Source organism: Macrotis lagotis, chromosome 7 (genome assembly GCF_037893015.1).
Source record: "Macrotis lagotis isolate mMagLag1 chromosome 7, bilby.v1.9.chrom.fasta, whole genome shotgun sequence".
NCBI lineage: Eukaryota > Metazoa > Chordata > Mammalia > Peramelemorphia > Peramelidae > Macrotis > Macrotis lagotis.
In genome coordinates, this window is record NC_133664.1 from 219,481,352 (window position 1) to 219,499,768 (window position 18,417).

Below are 18,417 nucleotides of genomic sequence, written 5' to 3' on the forward strand. Positions count from 1 at the left end.
GCTGGAAGTTTGAGGACATTCAGTTCTTTCTGAGGATGAATTTATGAGTTTAAAGGTTCAGACAGGAGCTTTCCCAGATAGAGTCATCTCTTTCAGTTAGATGCCCAATGTCCTGCCTGCCTCCTAGTTTTAGCAGCATGTCTGTGCTGGCTTCTCTGGGAGAAGATCATTAATAAAAAGACAAGCTGTCACCATTCCTTCTTTTACTTTGTCTGGGTCTGCCTGGGAGGGCTTTTTTTTCCCCCTTTTTTTTTCTTTTTAATGTGTCTGGTTCTGAAATATAATAGTGATTATAGAGGTAGATTACAGGTAGGATTACCACTCCCTTCCCTAATCCCCACCAACAAAAGGTGACTGATTATTGAAGCTGGTTGATTGAAGAGGTGAAAGCAAAACCAGAGTTTAAGGAACCAGAAAGAAGAGATGTGGAAAAATGGGAATCACATATGAACATAGTTAATAAGGCAACTCATGTGTGTACAGGCTTTACTGAAACTGCTCTATTATTTTTGATGCTGTTTTTCACAGCCTATGTAAGTAAACAGAGTTGAAGACAAGTATTCCAGACACCTCTTTTATGGTTAAATAAGCTGAGGGACCTTATATGCCCCCTTTTTCTTTCTTTCTTTCTTTCTTTCTTTCTTTCTTTCTTTCTTTCTTTCTTTCTTTCTTAAATTGTACTAAGTAACTTTTGTGTTTATGTCATCTATATTTCAAAATATATCTTTTCCTCTTCCCAAACTAGTCAACCACTCCTTACATCCAAATACAAAATGCATTAAAACTGGAGAAGGAAAAAAGAACACTTCAGTAAAACAAACTAACACATCAATGGGACAGTATTCCAAAGATCCCCCACCCCTATAAAAAATGGAGAGAAGATGCAAGAGATTTTATCCTTTTCTTCTTGTAGGTCAAACTGGTTCATCATTAATTACTCATCATTCAGCTTCTTTTTTGTTGTTAGTTCCTATTTATATGATTTTAGTCACTGGGCATGATAGCAAATTAATTGTATTTGAGTGTGCTAAATTCCCATCCTTAACTTTCTCTTCCAGAGCTATCTGGGTCCAGTAGCCAGATATGAATCAGTATGACTGGAGATGGTCCTGGATGTGAGGCAATCAGGATTAAGTGATTTGCCCAAGGTCACACAATTAGTGTCAACTATCTGAGATTGGATTTGAACTCAGGTCCTCCTAACTACAGTTCTGGTTCTCTTTCTATTGCAGTACTTTGTTGCCCTTAATTTTTTTTTTTGCAAGGCAAACGGGGTTAAGTGGCTTGCCCAAGGCCACACAGCTAGGTAATTATTAAGTGTCTGAGACCGGATTTGAACCCAGGTACTCCTGACCAGGGCCAGTGATTTATCCATTGCACCACCTAGCTGCCCCTAATGTTGTTCTTAATAATGTAAAAGGTGACTCAGGGACATAGACAAGAAACTAATACATTGAACAATGGTTGCTAGGTATAATGTTTTACTGGATCTATTTACTTCACATTGTATGAATTCATATGTTTTCTCATGTTTCTCTGTATTACTTATATTTATTATTTCTTGCAATGTAATAATATTCCATTACAATTTATGTACCAATTATTTAGCCATTCTCCTAGTAATGGATTTTGTATCAATAGAAACTTTTGTTGGCAGATGCTATATTTTAAAAAGTGGTGCTATCAACATTTTGATATATATAGGACCTTTTCTGGGATATAATCCTAGCAATGGAATCTATGGGTCAAAGTGTCACATTTTAGTTACATTTAGTCATAATTCCAAATTGTTTTTCAAAATGCTTAAATCAATTCACAGTTCCACTAACAGTGTGTTAGTATTCCTAGCTTTCCATAACCTCTCCAACATTTAGTCATCTTTGAAAATTTGCCAGGAATGGGGTGAAATCCTGGTTTCCTTTTTATGGCCATCTACTCTTTATAGTTATGTTGAGGAAATTGGTAAAATGCTTGTTTTCCAACCAACTTACAGTTTTAATAAAATACCGATCAATACACCAAAATCTGATAATAGGATAAAATTATTATAAATTCTTCTGAACAGCTAAATAGTCAAGAACATCAAGAAAAAATGTGAAAAATATCTCAGTGGTACAGTGGAACAGAAGGTAACACAGTAGAAAGCATATTGTTGATATGAAATCAGAGGACCTAGACTCATTCTGGTTTTACTGCTTTTAATTGTGTGACCTCTCTGAGCTTCCATTTTCTTATATATAAAACGAAAAAAAAAATGAGATATCCAGTAAGATGACTTTATAGCACTAACTCTATGATCCTATGAATGGGTCCTTTAAAATTCCAAAATGTTGGTGATGGGGAGGGTTAGGAAGGGCAGGAAGGAAGAAGTAGGAGGAATAAAATCAAGGAGCAAAATAGAAAGCTCAGGAATAGAATACAAGTGAAAAGTTAGTGGTTGATAGTTGGTCTGAAAAATGTTGTAATGAAGAACAAATATCTAATTAAAAAATATTGGGGAGCGGGGTGTGAAGATGGCGGACGAGGAGGCCGAGCAGGAGAGCCTCGGCCGAGGCGGCCGGGGCTGCGCCGCAGGAGCTGGAGCCGCAGCTGCGGGAGAGCCGCGGGCCGGCCGTGGAGGCGGCCGCCCAGTACGGTCAGCAGCTGTGCCAGTCGAAGAGGACAGGAACCTGGAACCAGAGGCTAGTGAAGAGAGTCATCTGAAAGCCCATTCATTATCTGAAGGATTCACTGTGATCCACAACCCCAAAGGAGAGCCTTCATCCATTAAGTTGCTAGTCCTAGCATTAATAAAACATAGTGTACACTCCAGAATCAACTTTCTTCAGCACCAGCAGAAAAGACTATTCCCACCTTTAGGGTTATCTGGAAAAAAGTTAAGGAGGAACAACTTTTATGGGCAGTCTAGTTTTGACAGTAGAATGAAAATGACTAGAAAAAAGAGCAATAGCTATTTTGCAATTTACCAAATGAACAAGATGGTTAAGTAGTATTGTAACAATTCAAATTTAAAATCATTTTTCCTATTGGTTTGCTCTAAAACTTGGCAGAATTATAATGGCCAGAATGTTTTGAAGTTCTTAGTTCTTTCCAAGTTAATAATACTTAAGATCAAGCTTCTACAGCATACTAGTTGAATTATCTTCAGTGAGAGGATATATTATTTGTAAAACTCTACTTCTTAGTTGCAAACAACTGCTTTTGTGATGTTGGGGAAATGGCATCTATTCCATAAAAAGTTATTTTTTACACATGCTTCATTTATTTTGTCTTTCAATAAAGTATTACTTTACAAATAACTAAAAAAAAAATATTGGGAAAACTGGGTAACAATATGGTAAAACAAATAGATCCTTACCTCATAATAAAGAGAGCTTCCCTGGGCTTCTCAACTGGGACTTTTCATCTGGAACTGAGAATGCCCTCAAACCCTTTTCTGGTAAAACATGTGCTCTGGACCCTTGCTAAAGGACAAATATTACCAACAGTTCATGATTGGTCCACAGATTCCCCAGAATGATGAGACTCTGAAAAAGATGGTTGTCAAGTTAGCCAGAAAGAGCCATCCTCTCTTGTGTCCAGAAGGAGAAAGGAAAGATAGCTTTTGGGCTCTTTTGAGGTAGACTCACAGAATCAAAAAATTAAGAATTGAAAAACAACTCAGGAGTCCAACCAGACAACCAAAGTCCAGAGCTCTATCCACTATGCTAGAAATTCTATAATAACTGATTCTTCTCTCTCTCCTTTTTTTCACTATCCTCAAGTCCAGGAAGTTAGAAGGGCTCTTCCACAAAGCAGGAAAGTGGATTAAATAATCTCTAAATCCTTTTTAATTGTATTATTCTCTTGTTCCTTCTACCTGTGAATTTTGATACCTTTTACAGTGAGGATGGAAATCAGGATCTATCATGCAGAAAAGAGCCTTTTATAAGCATCCACACACAAATGCTAGAGGAAGTTTAAGAAGTAAGATTGATGATACAAATCAGGTCTATTTTCATAAATTTTGGGGAGGGGAGAGAGGGGTGGGGAACAGAAAGAACTGAAGTGGAGGGTCAGAGTTAATCCTTTTCTTTCAGTGGTAGGGAAGTGACCCTGTTATTGGGCTTGATGGAAAATGAGAGGCTAGAGATGATTAAACAAAACAAAATGAAATGTGATACAGAAAAAGAAAAAAATCTTTAAAAACATAAAGGTAGGTAGAATGAGATAAATAATAGAGAGAAAGGCAGTGAAATAAATTGAACAGGATTCTGGACTTTAAGTTAGAAAGAATAGGGTTCTAATCCTACTTGAAATATTTTATTAATAGCTGGACCCTAAGCTCTTCGAGCTTCAGTTTGTAAAAATGAGGTTAATAATAGCACATACCAAAAAGGTTTGTTATGAGGATGAAATGAGATAATGTATCTAAGGCACTTTACAAACCCTATAGAAATGCTAGCTATTATTATTTATGAAGTATGCAGTGTTAGGTCAGAAAAGGCAATTAAGCAATCATAATAATTTTTTTTTCTTTAATGACAACTTTTATTTATAGAATGTACATTCCTAGAGAAAATTCAAAGCACTTTAAGACTGTTAACTCCAATCTTTTTGATTGGATGGGGCATAATTGGGCCTATTTTACAGATGGGGAAACATAGCCTTAGCAGAGCAATGCTTTACTCAGAATTATATGGAGAAAACTCGGGACAGAACCAAAGGCTTGATTAATATCCACACCTACAACATCAAGCACCCTGTGAAAAAAGTCCAACTGTCCTGTTAAACAGAATAAAAGTCTTTACTTGTCAGGAACTACAGCTCCCAGCAGACACTAAAAAGAATGAAGGCTGTGCCCTTCCTGCCCAGTCTAGATGTCTAAATATGGAGAAGGACTGGGTTTTGGAAGAGGAACAGAATGAGGTAAGTTTAGAAAATTTAACTCTTATCACTTAAGCATGTACATAATCTTACCAGTGCTGCAAAACTACTCAGTCAGTTGTTAGAAGGTCAGAGTATATGAAACTTGCTTCTTTTATATAAAAATTCATTCCCTGGGATCTTATTTGTTGCCTAGGACTTGGAGTTTTAGGGAAGGGATAAGGTATGATCACATGGAAATACCCAAGGAATCAGAAATATTTTCTCTGGATTTTTTACCAACAGTATGGAGTAAGAGAGGTAAGGAATTAGAGGAGGGTAAGCAGGAGCAACTGAGGCTGGAGAATGGAAGAAATCCATTTAAGGATGTGTCACTTGTATCACTGTGGACACAAGGACAAGGGGACAGAAGACATCAGCCTCAGCATAGCTGGTTAAGGTGGGAAGACAAGGGCTATTAAGAGTCAGGATTACTTGGCTTTTTGGCTTATTTTTTAGGATGTCTTCTGGGAAAAATATGGTAAATATAAAAAGTTTTGTGTTCAGATTCTACCGATTAATAAAATCAATGATTTAATCAATAAACATTTATTAAGTATCTACTATGGATTTTACTAAGTACCTATTATGGACATTGTGGCATAATTCAAAGACACATAAGTGAAAATAGTGCTGATCCTCAAGGAGCTTTCAATCTGTCAAGGGAGACAATATGTACAAGTATGTTACAAGTATTCAAAAGCAGGTACAAGGGGCGGCTCAGTGGTGCAGTTGATAGAGCACTGGCGCTGAAGTCAGGAGTACCTGAGTTCAAATCCGGCCTCAGATACTTAACAATAACCTAGCTGTATGGCCTTGGGCAAGCCACTTAACCCCATTGGCAATGGGTACAAGGTACAAGGTACAAGGTACGAGGTACAAGGCAATCTTGGGGAGAGAGTCACTAGCATATGAGGGGATCAGAAGGTGGCACTTGAACTAAACTCTGAAGGCAAGCAGGGTCTCCAAGAGGTAGAAATGAGGATAGAGAGCATTCCAGACATGGGGGACACTCAACGCAAAGGCTAAGTATTTATCATATTTCTCTGATGTTCAAAACACTGTGCTGGATACTATGAATTATACCACAGTGGACAAGGTGTATTCATTAGCCTCAGAAAACTTACTATCTACTGTCTCTTTAAGGTTCCTTTTCATATGAAGTAGATTAATGCTGAAAGGAGTATAAAGGGCACTTTTGCATAAAGAAAAAGTTTTAAATGAACAGGTAAAGGATGTAAGGTACTACCTCCATCAGAGATGAACATTTTATTACCTTAAAGGAGTAGGAAAAAAAACTCATAAAAAATTGTAATAACATATTTTTTTTTTTGCAAAGCAAACGGGGTTAAGTGTCTTGCCCAATGTCACACAGCTAGGTAATTATTAAGTGTCTGAGACCGGATTTGAACCCAGGTATTCCTGACTCCAGGGCCAGTGCTTTATCCACTACACCACCTAGCCACCCCTAGTAACATACTTTTTTGGTTTGTTTTTGCTAGGCAATGGGGTTAAGGGATATGCCCAAGGTCACACAGCTAGGTAATTGTTAAGTGTCTGAGATCAGATTTGAACTCAGGTCCTCCTGACTCCAGGGCCAGTGCTCTATCCACTGCACTACCTAGCTGCCCCAATAATATACTTCTGAAGAAATATAATTGTTAAATGGGCTTTAAGCAACTTGGGACATAAAATGAACTGTATCATAAATATAAAAACAAATAACCTTCTGGAAATTGCAACATGATTTTTTTTTGGAAAATAGTTTTATAGTTTAAAAGAGAAGAACTTGTATTTATTAAAAACTGGAAAAGGGGAGTATGAAGAAAGTTTCACAGACACAATGAGATGATGGACTGTACTGAGATGTAGGGCATTATGGTCCCTCAGCTTATTTGCACAAAAAATGTTTTAAGACGAGAGAGAGAGAGAGAGAGAGAGAGAGAGAGAGAGAGAGAGAGAGAGAGAGAGAGAGAGAGAGAGAGAGATCATACCACTATTTGGAGACTGAGGTATTATTAGAGACCTTCATGGGGGAAATCACTGTATAAGCTGATTTTAAATCAGATTAAAATTAGTTTCTGATTTAAGGCTTTAGAAATTATAAAAGACTGAGGCTGAGACTAACGCTGAGGCCAGTAAAGAGTAAGAAACTTGACAAACTAAGGTCAAACAAACAAGAGTTTCTAAAAGCAGCTCTGTCCAAGATGTTTGTGAAGAATCTAATTGACTAGAAGCTTCATACCAGTTAGGACAAGCAGAAAAGGGAAAGATGTTGAAATTTAATTGGACAATGCAGAATCCTGGTGAATGAAGAACTGTCTGATTTATATAAAACTGGTCTTGTTTGCCTTACCCAGAGCTTTTTTTTTTTTTTGCTATAGTTTGATTGGGCAACCATGCTGTCTGGATAAACTACAGATTTATGTTACTGGGTCCTCACTGAAGCAAGGGAATCGTTTTTACTCTTATTCCACTCATCCCAGTGCCTTATGCAATCTTTTCATCCTTCCTCAAACATTCCCATGGCTCCTTCTCCTCTTCTTTCATCTGAGAACTTTGTTTCTTATTTCAATGAATAATTTGAGGCTATTAACTGAGAGCACCTTCTTCTCTCCTACTCCTGTTCTCACAGCAATCACACGCCTTCTACTATTTGCTCCATCTCCCTTATCCAGGGACATGCTAGCAAATGTTTACTAGCTAGTTCTCTGGGGAAGAAAATGCACACATGATAAACACTTAAGTTTAATCTGCATTATTAGCATTTTCTCCATCACGTTCTAAAGGATAGACAAACATCAACAAAATAATAAATCAAGCTCTGATTTGTAGTGTTACTGATTTCTCAGTTGAAAATGCTGTGCTGAAAATTTAACAAGGTGGCTCCCATACACCCCTTTCCCTGTCTCATGTGAAGAAGTGGCCCTTCTCCTTGTCAAGGTAAATCCTTGCATGCTCATTACATCCCATCTTTTCCAGCAGATTTTCCCCCTCTTCATTTAGTCTCTTATTTATCTTCAAATTTTTCCTATTAACTATTTCCCCTATTTTCTGCAAACACATATGCCTTTCCCATCCTCAAAGCGCACTCACTTGAGTCATCCATCTTTGCTAGCCCATATTTCTCCTCCTTTTTGTAACTAAAGCCCTTGAAAAGGCCATCTAAATAAATGTCTCCACTCTCTTTCCTCCCACTCTCTTAAGTCTCCATACTCTCTACACTTCTACACCTCATCATTCACCTAAAACTGCTCTTTTCAAAGTTACCAAAGTGCTTTTTGTTTTGTTTTGTTTTGTTTTGCAAAGCAATGGGGTTAAGTGTCTTGCCCAAGGCCACACAGCTAGGTAATTATCAAGTGTCTGAAGAAGGATTTGAACTCAGGTCTTCCTGACTCCAAGGCCAGTGCTCTATCCACTGTGCCACCTAGCTGCTCCCTAATGTGCTTTTAATGCTAAATCTAATGACCTTTTTTTCAGTCTTCATCCTTCTTTACCTCTCTAGAGCCTATGACACTATCAAGCATCCTCTTCTCCTGGATATTCTCTTCTCTCACTGTTCCTAAGACTGTGTCCCTTTTCCTCTCCTCTTCTCCCTCTTCACTATTCATGCCATATCCTATAGATTCAACTATCATCTCTTTGCAGATAATTTTCAGATCTATTTGTCTAGCTCAACTTCTCTCCTTATCTCATCACCTAAGTGCAGAACCTTGGCTCCTCCCTTTCCCACACCCTGGCCCTTGCATCCAATCTATAGCCAAGTCCAATAGATTCTACTTTTTTCTTCTCTGACACTGCTATCATTATGGTGCAGGCCTTCATCAGCTCATCACCTGGATTATATTGATTTCTCTGACTCAAGTCTCTCCCCACTCTAGTCTATCATTCACTTGACTATTAAAATGAAGCATACATGTCACTCCCTTATGCAGTAAACTATAGGGGTTCCCTATTTTCTCCAGTATCAAATACAGAATCCTTTGATGGCTTTTAAAGCCCTTCATAACTTGACTCCTTTCTACCTTTCTAGTCTTAGACATTACTACTTCCCCTACACCCACACACCTTGCAATCCAGTGACTCTGGTCTTGTTGCTGTTACTTGCACAAGATAATTCACCTCCCAAATCTGAGTATTTTTTCTAAAGATTTTATTTATTTTGAATTTTACAATTTTTCCCCAATCTTACTTCCCCCACCCCCCAGAGAAGGCAATTTGTCAGTCTTTACATTGTTTCCATGGTATACATTGATCCAAATTGAATGTGAAGAGAGAAATAATATCCTTAAGGAAGAAACATACAATATAAGAGATAGCAAGATCAGACAATAAGATACCAGGTTTTTTCCCTAAATTAAAGGTAATAGTCCTTGGCCTTTGTTCAAACTCCACAGTTCTTTGGATACAGATGATATTCTCTATTGCAGACAACCCCAAATTGTCCCTGATTGTTGTACTGATGGAATGAGCAAATCCATCAAGGCTGATCATCACCCCCATGTTGCTGTTAGGGTATACAGTGTTTTTCTAGTTCTGCTCATCTCCCTCAGCATCAGTTCATACAAATCCCTGCAACCATCCCTGAATTCCCATCTCTCCTGGTTTCTAATAGAATACTGTTCCATGACATATATATACACCACAGTTTGCTAAGCCATTCCCCAGTTGAAGGGGAACTTAGTTGTAGAAAGTTTGTGATCGAAATTGAAGGACATTTACTTGATTTCCAGTTCTTTGCCACCAAAAAAAAGGGCTGCTATGAATATTTTTTGTACAGGTGATGTTTTTACCCTTTTTCATCATCTCTTCAGGGTATAGACCCAGTAGTGGTATTGCTAGATCAAAGGGTTTGCACATTTTTGTTGCCCTTTGGGCGGTTCCAGATTTCTCTCCAGAAAGGTTGGATGAGTTCACAGCTCCACCAAAAACATAATAGTGTCCCAGATTTCCCACATCCCTTCCAACATTGATCATTGTCCTTTCTGGTACTATTGGCCAGTCTGAGAGGTGTGAGGTGGTACCTTAGAGAAGCTTTAATTTGCATTTCTCTAATAAGTAATGATTTAGAGTAATTTTTCATCTGACTATGGATTGCTTTGGTCTCATCTGTAAATTGCCTTTGCATATCATTTGACTATTTGTCAGTTGGGGAATGGCCTTTTTAAAAAATTTGACTCAATTCTCTGTATATTTTAGAAATGAGTCCTTTGTCCAAATCCGAGTATTTTCACAAGCTGCCCCCCCATAACTGTCCTTCCTTAAATACTCCATAATCTTAATCTGAAACTATTTCTAATTTATCTTGTTTACATGTAGCTGTTTACAAGTTGTCTTCCCCATTAGACTATGAGCTCCTTAAGAGCACTGACTATTTTTCACCTTCCTTTTTATACCTCATATAAAAAGTATTTGGCTCATAGGAGACACTTAATATTTGTTGACCCATTGACTGAAAAGGCTGCATCCCAGCAAGTGAATAGATGGTTGGGCTGATCTGATTCCCAGAAATATCTAGTTGGATGAACTTTGCAGGCTCAAAGGGAAGCTTAGAGGGGATTTTTCTCTAAATTAATAACATTATACTTTTCTAACACCCTTTTAAGGGTGGTTGTAAAGTGAAAGAATTTCTAAATCCAACTTTGGTTTCAGAATAGAAGATTGTTGGCACTGGAGCCAAGAGAATGAGCAGCAAGTAAGTAGTTAGCAGAGAAGTACAGATGTTCCTTAATGAGTCAATGACATCAAAACTTACAGGTACCCTGAGCATGTGGGTTTTCCTCATGTATGCTTCCTTGAGAAGTTTCTATGAGTGTATGCCCACTCTCCCCCATAGATAATAGATGCATTTGTGGGGCATCTGACTTATGTGTGAATTACAATATGCTCATTATTCCTATATTTCCTCTCATCTAATGTGTAACTATGCTAGTATTATTCCTTTTACCTTTTTACTAGGTAAATCTTATGTTTAAGATTTGAAAGTATCACCTTTATCTAAAAGACAATGGATTGGATCCCAAGAGAATAAGAATACAACCTTGTAGTACTGATAGTGTTTTCTAGAGCACTAGGACTTATCTATGTGAAGAAAGGATGAAGTGATTGAGTCGGTTCAGGCAATGAGTATCCACATGCCTTTGTGGGAGATCTACCAATAATGTAGTTAGACTAAATATACATGATAAAGGTGGGTTTGGGTCTAGTTGTCTATTTTACTGATGGAGTACATGATCAAAAAAGTTTGAAGAACACTGACCTAAAGATAGAAGCTGGGCAGAGAGCTGGGGTCAAGGACCAAAACTAGGGTAAATTTTCTGACAGTTAAAAGGAGGAAGATTTAACTTCTGGCCCTGTAGAAATCCAGAAATTATCATTGCCAGTTCTCCCCCCCCCCTTTGCCAGTTCTTAAAAAAAGAAATTGAACTGGTGGTGCATCTTAGACCATTTCTCTGTTCATGAATATAATCATTGACTGATGTCCAAATCCAAGTCAATGGAAAGGACCCCAAGTTGTCAACCCTGTGCCAATGGAATACTAAGCTGGAAATGCTCAGAGTTTGGGTCCAATGACAAGTAGTATGTCTGTGGCCTAAATTCAGAGAGGCTAACCAGGTTAAGAGTAGTGGCAGAGTGTTGGTCCTAGAGTGAGGAAAACCTAAGTCTAAAGCCTCAGATACTTGCTTAGAAGTGTGACCTTGGATAAGTCAAACTCTGCTTCAGTTTCCTCATCTATAAAATGAATTGGAAAAGTCAGAGGCAACTAGGTGGCACTTCAGTGAATAGTGCACTGGGCTTAGAGTCAGGAAGACTCACCTTTGGGAGTTCAAATTCTGTCTCAGATTCCTACTGTCTGTGTCAGTGGGAGAAGGAAATGGCAAATCACTCTAGTATCTTTTCTAAAAAAATACTAAATGGGGTCACAGAGCTCCAGCAAAACTGAAAGATGATCAAATAAGAATAATAAGGTTAACCAAAGGGTGATTAATTTTTTCTGGCTAAATTAACTCTCTAAGGCTATCAACTTAGTTGTAGAAAGTTTGTGATCAAAATCACTGTACAGATCTTTGAAGCACTGACAACAAAATGTGGCAATGACACCTGGGTCTAGAGCTTTGGGGGAAGAAGGAAGGGCAACAGATAGGGTTAGTGGACAAAGTGTGGTTGCAAAGAGGCAAGAGAAGAAAATTGGCAACTTTCCAATTTTGCCTCAGGGAAGAGAAGAAAACTGGGGGTAGGGGAGAAAGGAGTGAAAGAGATCTTTCTAGTAGCGAAGTGGGAACCACAGCATAGTTTCTTATCTGTTAACTGAGAAGAAGATTGGACAAGATGATTTAAGTCTCTTTCCAGCTCAAACTTTCTATAATTGTTTTGTAGACTATAAGACGTTCTCTGTTACTAAGATCCACAGTGTAGTAATGGGTAGGCTGCTTTGCTTCCATGGAAATCAAGAGTATACCTTAGGATGCTGGAAGGCAGCCAAGGTTTTCTTTTGGTCAAATCAAGGCCCTCCTGCTCTTGAGACAGATGGTCTATGTAGAGTTAGTTACTAATAGCTCCAAATTGATGGGGGGACAGGGTGGAATCCCAAAATTCACATTCACCTTATCACTGTCCTAAGGTATCTAATTCTAGCTCTATGCCTTCTGAGAGACAAATAGTAGAGGTATCTTCCATCTTAATTAAACCAAAATAAATTGCAATGACACTTGCTTGTGTGGCAAATATATGTGTATGTTGGTGGAGAAAGGAGGACTGGCAATTTTTATGCCAAATCTAATTTATTTGAGTAACTCAATAAAGAGGAGCTACCACTTAGCAGCATTCCCTGGGAAAATATACTGAGAAGAACATGAAATGATTCCCTCTCATATTATAAATGGGGCTGATATCACCTGAAGCCCATGGGACTCCTACCCATAAAATAGCTCCAGTTCTGGCTTCAAGTAGACTAGACTCAATTCTGGTGCAAGGTTAATCCCAAAGAAAGGGGGAATCATGTTTTTATAATACTATCTGACTCATTATGCCCCCAATGCAGTTTTTGGAGGAAAAGTATTTTAATATCTATTTACTATTTAATCAATTAATTGAAAGATTTCCCCAAAGGACCAGAAGAGAATTCCTTCTAGAAAAGTTCCTTCATGTAAAAAGTTATAGTGAATAAGTATATTGAGTCATCTATCTTCTTTAGCATAGAAACAGAAATGCTTTAAATACTAAAAACTCACAAAAACACCTTAACAAGTACTATTATTAAACCATGAAATGAGCCCTTAAACAGATACAGAAATATCCAACATATTACTCCATTATACCCCCTCCCCCAGGAGGCAAAGACTATCTATCTAGAAAGTGGTGGGATTGCCAAAGATAGTTCACTTTCACCTCAGTTTGTACTGTCTGAGCATCAACACAAGGCCTTTTGAACAGCCAGTTCATAGCTTGGGCCTTCAAGTTCCAAAATGATATTGTAATGTTCATCCCCTCCTCAAATAGTACAATTTTAAGATATACTTCCACTTGACATAGTCTCCAACATTATGCTTCAGAATTCCCAATCTGTTTTCAGCATCTGTCCTCAAGAGCAATACAACAAAAGAGTTAGCTGGAGACTGGGATCTAGACTCAAAGTTCATTTAGGTCATCACAGTATGCATTATCTCTATAGTTGCCATGTGTATAGTTGCCAGGTATGTAGTTGCCATAACTGCTTCTAGGTATTGTGACTGACTTACCTATCTTCTTTGGCATAACCTTTCTCATTCACTGTTATGAGGATCACAGAACTAATTCAGAACTTCTAATTACATAAGTCTTTTAATAAGGAACCAGAATATATTTGGTCCCCCAGAATTAGGATTTATTCTAACTCTTATTCTTTTATTTCTCTCACTGTTATTCACAGGACTTTGAAAATAAAGGTTACTCAGTTGTGTTAAGAACTTGCTCCTCAAAGTTTCTGGAATTACATAACTCCTCATTCTCCCAACCAGTTAATCATCCACCCAATAAGTGTTTGTAGAGCATCTTTGAGAGATCAGTTCAAAACAATCCAAAAAACTTACTATGCTTGAGGTGCTATTCTAGGGACTTGTTTTGAATTTTCTTCTTTCTTTCTTCAATCTTATACCAATAGTTGGTCTCTTGTATTTTTAAAGACAAAGCAAAACAAAACAAAACATCATCTATTCTCATTTTACTAGATAGGTATCATTTACACACATAAGTACTTGCAAAATTTTGAGGAGGGAAACAAGGAAAATGGGGAAAAACAAAAAAAAAAAAGGTTTTGTCCTAAATTTTAAACAAAGCTAAGAAACCTAGAAAGGCAGTGATAAGAAAGAAGTGCTTTCCATGCAATGGAGACAGACTATTCAAAGGCTCCAAGTCAGGACATAGAATGACAAATTCAAAAACAGAAAATTTATTAGTTTGCTAAAACTTGGGCACAAAGGTAGATAATTTGAAACAAGACTGATTCGGTAGACTAGAGCAAGGATTTAGATGTCAGACTGAGGTGTGCATAGCTTATCTTAGTTTTCTTAGAGGAAATAGTTACTTGCTTTCTTAGTTTGGTGGTAGGACCATCCTTTTTTCAACACCACACCCCAATCCCTACTAGCTTCCCAGGTGATGGAAAAGATCCAAACTCAACCTCAATCTTTTTGCAACATCAGTTGGAAATGATGAGTCTCCTTCACCATCTTTTATCCACTGTTACCTCTATGACTTCTCTTTCTATCTCAAAAATAATTAATCATTGGTCATTAAGAAGAAAATTGCCCCTTCTCTCTTTTTTATGTTTTATCATCTTCACACCAATTAAGCTAATCTCAACTAGGTTTCAGTCCAATTCTGTCCACCCCTTTCATTATGCCCTTGGAATTCCTATGCATAATAAGAGGTTCTTCATCCTGGACCTCTTTCCATCACAATACCTAGTTCTCATCTGGTGAAACCATATTTCTGGTTATCATCTCCAGCCCTGGAGGCAGTACCTTCTGTCAGACCAAGACCTTGCTCTCCATTGTTATTTCCAGACTTTCCCTTTGCCTCCTTCACTTAGAAATTCTTCGTTTTTTGAAGATCACTTTTGAAAATCCCTTCCTCTAAAAATGTGTATACCCTTTGATCCATTAATAACACTACTTGATCTATACCCTGAAGAAATGACAAAAAAGGGGTAAAAACATCACTTGTACAAAAATATTCATAGCAGCTCTGTTTGTGGTGTCAAAGAATTGCAGATTAAGTAAATGTCCTTCAGTTGGGGAATGGTTTAACAAACTATGGTATATGTATGCAATGGAACATTATTGTTCTATTAGAAACCAGAAGGGACGGGAATTCAGGGAAGCCTGGAAGGATTTGCATGAACTGATACTGAGGGAGATGAGCAGAACCAGAAGAACACTGTACACACTAACAGCAACATGGGTGTGATGATCAACCTTGATGGACTTGCTCATTCCATCAGTGCAACAATCAGGGATAGTTTGGGGGTATCTACAATGGAGAATACCATCTGTATCCAGAGAAAGAATTGTGGAGTTTGAACAAAGACCAAAGACTGTTACCTTTAATTTAGGGAAAACAACCATTATCTTATTATGTAATTTTGCTATCTCTTATACTTTATTTTTCTTCCTTAAGGATATGATTTCTCTCTCATCTCATTCAATTTGGATCAATATATGCCATGGAAACAATGTAAAGACTAATAGACTGCCTTCTGTGGGGGTTGGGGAAATGGGAAGCAAGATTAGGGGAAAAATTATAAAACAAAATAAATAAAATATTTCTTTAAAAAATCCCTTCCCCTTTTGAAATTAATAATTTCCACCTGATCAAAATTATGTTAGCATTAGTATACCAAATTCCAGGTCATAATATCTCCTTTCTGAAAAGGATTAGTGCTTGAATAACTATCTTTCTCTTTTATATAATGCCTGCCCTTCTACTGGGAAACTTTAATATTCATGTAGTCACTCCCTCCAAGTTCCTAACTTTTCCTTAACCTTCTTAAGTCTTGTGATCTGCTTCTCCAATTGACCTCAGCTATGCTTAGAGATGGTTTTTTTGTTTTTCTTCAATCATTTCAGTTATGTTTGATTCTTTGTGACTTCATTAGGGTTTTCTTGACAAAGATACTGAAGTGATTTGCCATTTTCTTCTCTAGTTCATTTTATAGATAAAGCAACCAAGGCAAACAGGGTTAAGTAAGTTGCCCAGGATAACAAAGCTAATAAGTATCTGAGACTAGTCTTCTTGACTTCAGACCCCTCAATAATCCACTGTGCCACCTAATTGCTCCTTAGGGATGGCTACACTAAATCTAATCCTTAAGAGTTCCACTTCCCTAATTAGAAACTCTGATATTCTCTTATTTGACTATAGCCTCCTATTATTTTATCTCCTTATGCTCTCTCACCCTCCTACAACTGTTCTGCCTTATTGAGATCTTCTTCCCCTCTATTCTCAGTACTTTCCAAGACCATTAACATTGTTTTAATTTCTCTTCTTTCTCTCTCCAACCTCATTCCAAAGGTTAGGCATTTATATTTTAAATTTTTATTTTTTAATCAATTAACAAGTATTTGTCTTCCCTCCTCTCACTCCTCCCCCCACAATTGAACAAGAAAGAAACAGAACAGAAAAAGAAAGCTCATAATGAATATACAGTCAAGTGAAGCAAAGTCACCCATTAACAATGCCTAAAAAATGTCTCATTTGTAGTTTAAGTCCATTACCTCTGTCAGAAGGTGAATAACATTCTTCATCTTTGATTTTCTCAAATTAAAGAATCATCTTCTGTTCTTGAACATCTTGTCCACCTGTTCCATTGCCCATCTTCCCTTGCCAAACCTCAGTTACTGATTACTCCTGTCCTCTGCTTCCTCTACCACTACCCACAAGTTACTGAATGAGGCTGGAAGTAATCTTACAAATGTTCTGACTAGGTACTTTAGGAATTTCTTATCCAACCTTTACTAGGCTAGATTAACTTGCAGCAAGGAAAACCTTTCATTCCTCTCTAATTGATTCTCTATACCATTCCCCTAAGAAACTATTCCAAACCTTTTCTTTCCTCCTGAAGTCTCCCCAATTTCACTCCTTACCTCAGCTGAGGACCTTGTGCCTCTTACTAAGAAAAAAAAGTTGAGATCATTTGACATGATTTTCTTCTTTTTCTATTCTCTTAATCTCAAAATCTCTTTGGTATCATCTCCCACTGTCTTCTCCTTACCTGCAATCTCTGACAAAAAAGTGTTTCTCTCTTTGCCAAGGCTAACTCCTCTATACATAACACTTGATTCCTCCCCATCTTGTTTTTTTCCCCTAGTAGAATGAATCTTCAATCATACCCTTTCTATCTCAAATCTTTAACCTCTTATCGTCAACTTGTCCTTTAGTTCCTGCCTTTAAACGTCTCCAAGTCTCTCCTCTTCTTTAAAAACTGAGCAGGGGTCCGCCGGCTCCTCCATATTCCAGGTACATGGGGCTCGCGCAGCTCCTATTTCCTCCCCAGGGAAGCTCGGGAAAGAGCGTTTGAGGCAGTGAGTTGCCAAAATGACAAACACAAAAGGGAAAAGGAGAGGGACTCGACACATGTTTTCTAGGCCCTTTCGAAAACATGGTGTCATCCCTCTGGCTACATATATGCGCATATACAAGAAAAGTGATATTGTAGATATCAAGGGTATGGGCACTGTTCAGCAAGGAATGCCCCACAAATGTTACCATGGCAAAACTGGACGAGTCTATAATGTTAACACAGCATGCTGTAGGCATTGTTGTAAACAAACAGGTTAAGGGCAAGATTCTAGCCAAGAGAATTAATGTGCGTATTGAGCATATTAAGCATTCTAAGAGCAGAGATAGCTTCCTGAAGAGAGTAAAGGAAAATGATCAGAAGAAGAAAGAAGCCAAAGAAAAAGGCACTTGGGTTCAACTAAAACGTCAGCCTGCTCCACCTAGAGAAGCACACTTTGTGAGAACCAATGGCAAGGAACCTGAGCTGTTGGAACCAATCCCCTATGAATTCATGGAATAAATGGCTTAAAAAATAGCCAATAAAAGATTTCTTGAATTTTGGGAAAAAAACTGAGCAGGGGAAAAATTTACATGATTACTATGTATTAAAAAGGAATAGTAAGTTGCACATAATAGAGTTAACAGTTTCATTAGCAATTATCTTTTTAAAATTATACTGTATTATAGAAATGCTAACTTTATTCCATAAATTAAAAATAAAATAAATAAAATTTTAAAAAGATCTTCACTTGACCTTACTATCTCCATAAGCTACCATCCTACCATCTCCTTCTGTTGGCCAAAATCCTTGGAAAAATTCTCTAAATTCAGTTTCCATTTCATTTCTTCTCTCTCAGTTGTCAATGATTTTCAATCTAGCTTTTGTCATAATCACTGAATATAAACATGAAAATTTCTTCAACATTACCAATCATACAAAGTAACTGAAGACAACATAAAATACCTGGGAGTCTA

At 37.6% G+C, this 18,417-nt stretch overlaps 1 protein-coding gene and 1 pseudogene across 1 annotated transcript in view; both read left to right on the plus strand.

Moving 5' to 3' along the window:
* The first annotated feature begins 4,886 nt into the window (after window positions 1-4,886).
* Window positions 4,887-18,417, plus strand: part of MICAL3 (microtubule associated monooxygenase, calponin and LIM domain containing 3) — a 347,386-nt gene continuing 333,855 nt past the window's right edge. Inside the window, exon 1 of the mRNA XM_074194932.1 lies at window positions 4,887-4,908. The gene's annotated coding sequence lies outside the window, so the exon portion shown is untranslated. The remainder of the gene's footprint in view (window positions 4,909-18,417) is intronic.
* Window positions 4,915-18,028, plus strand: LOC141493495 (large ribosomal subunit protein eL21-like; annotated as a pseudogene).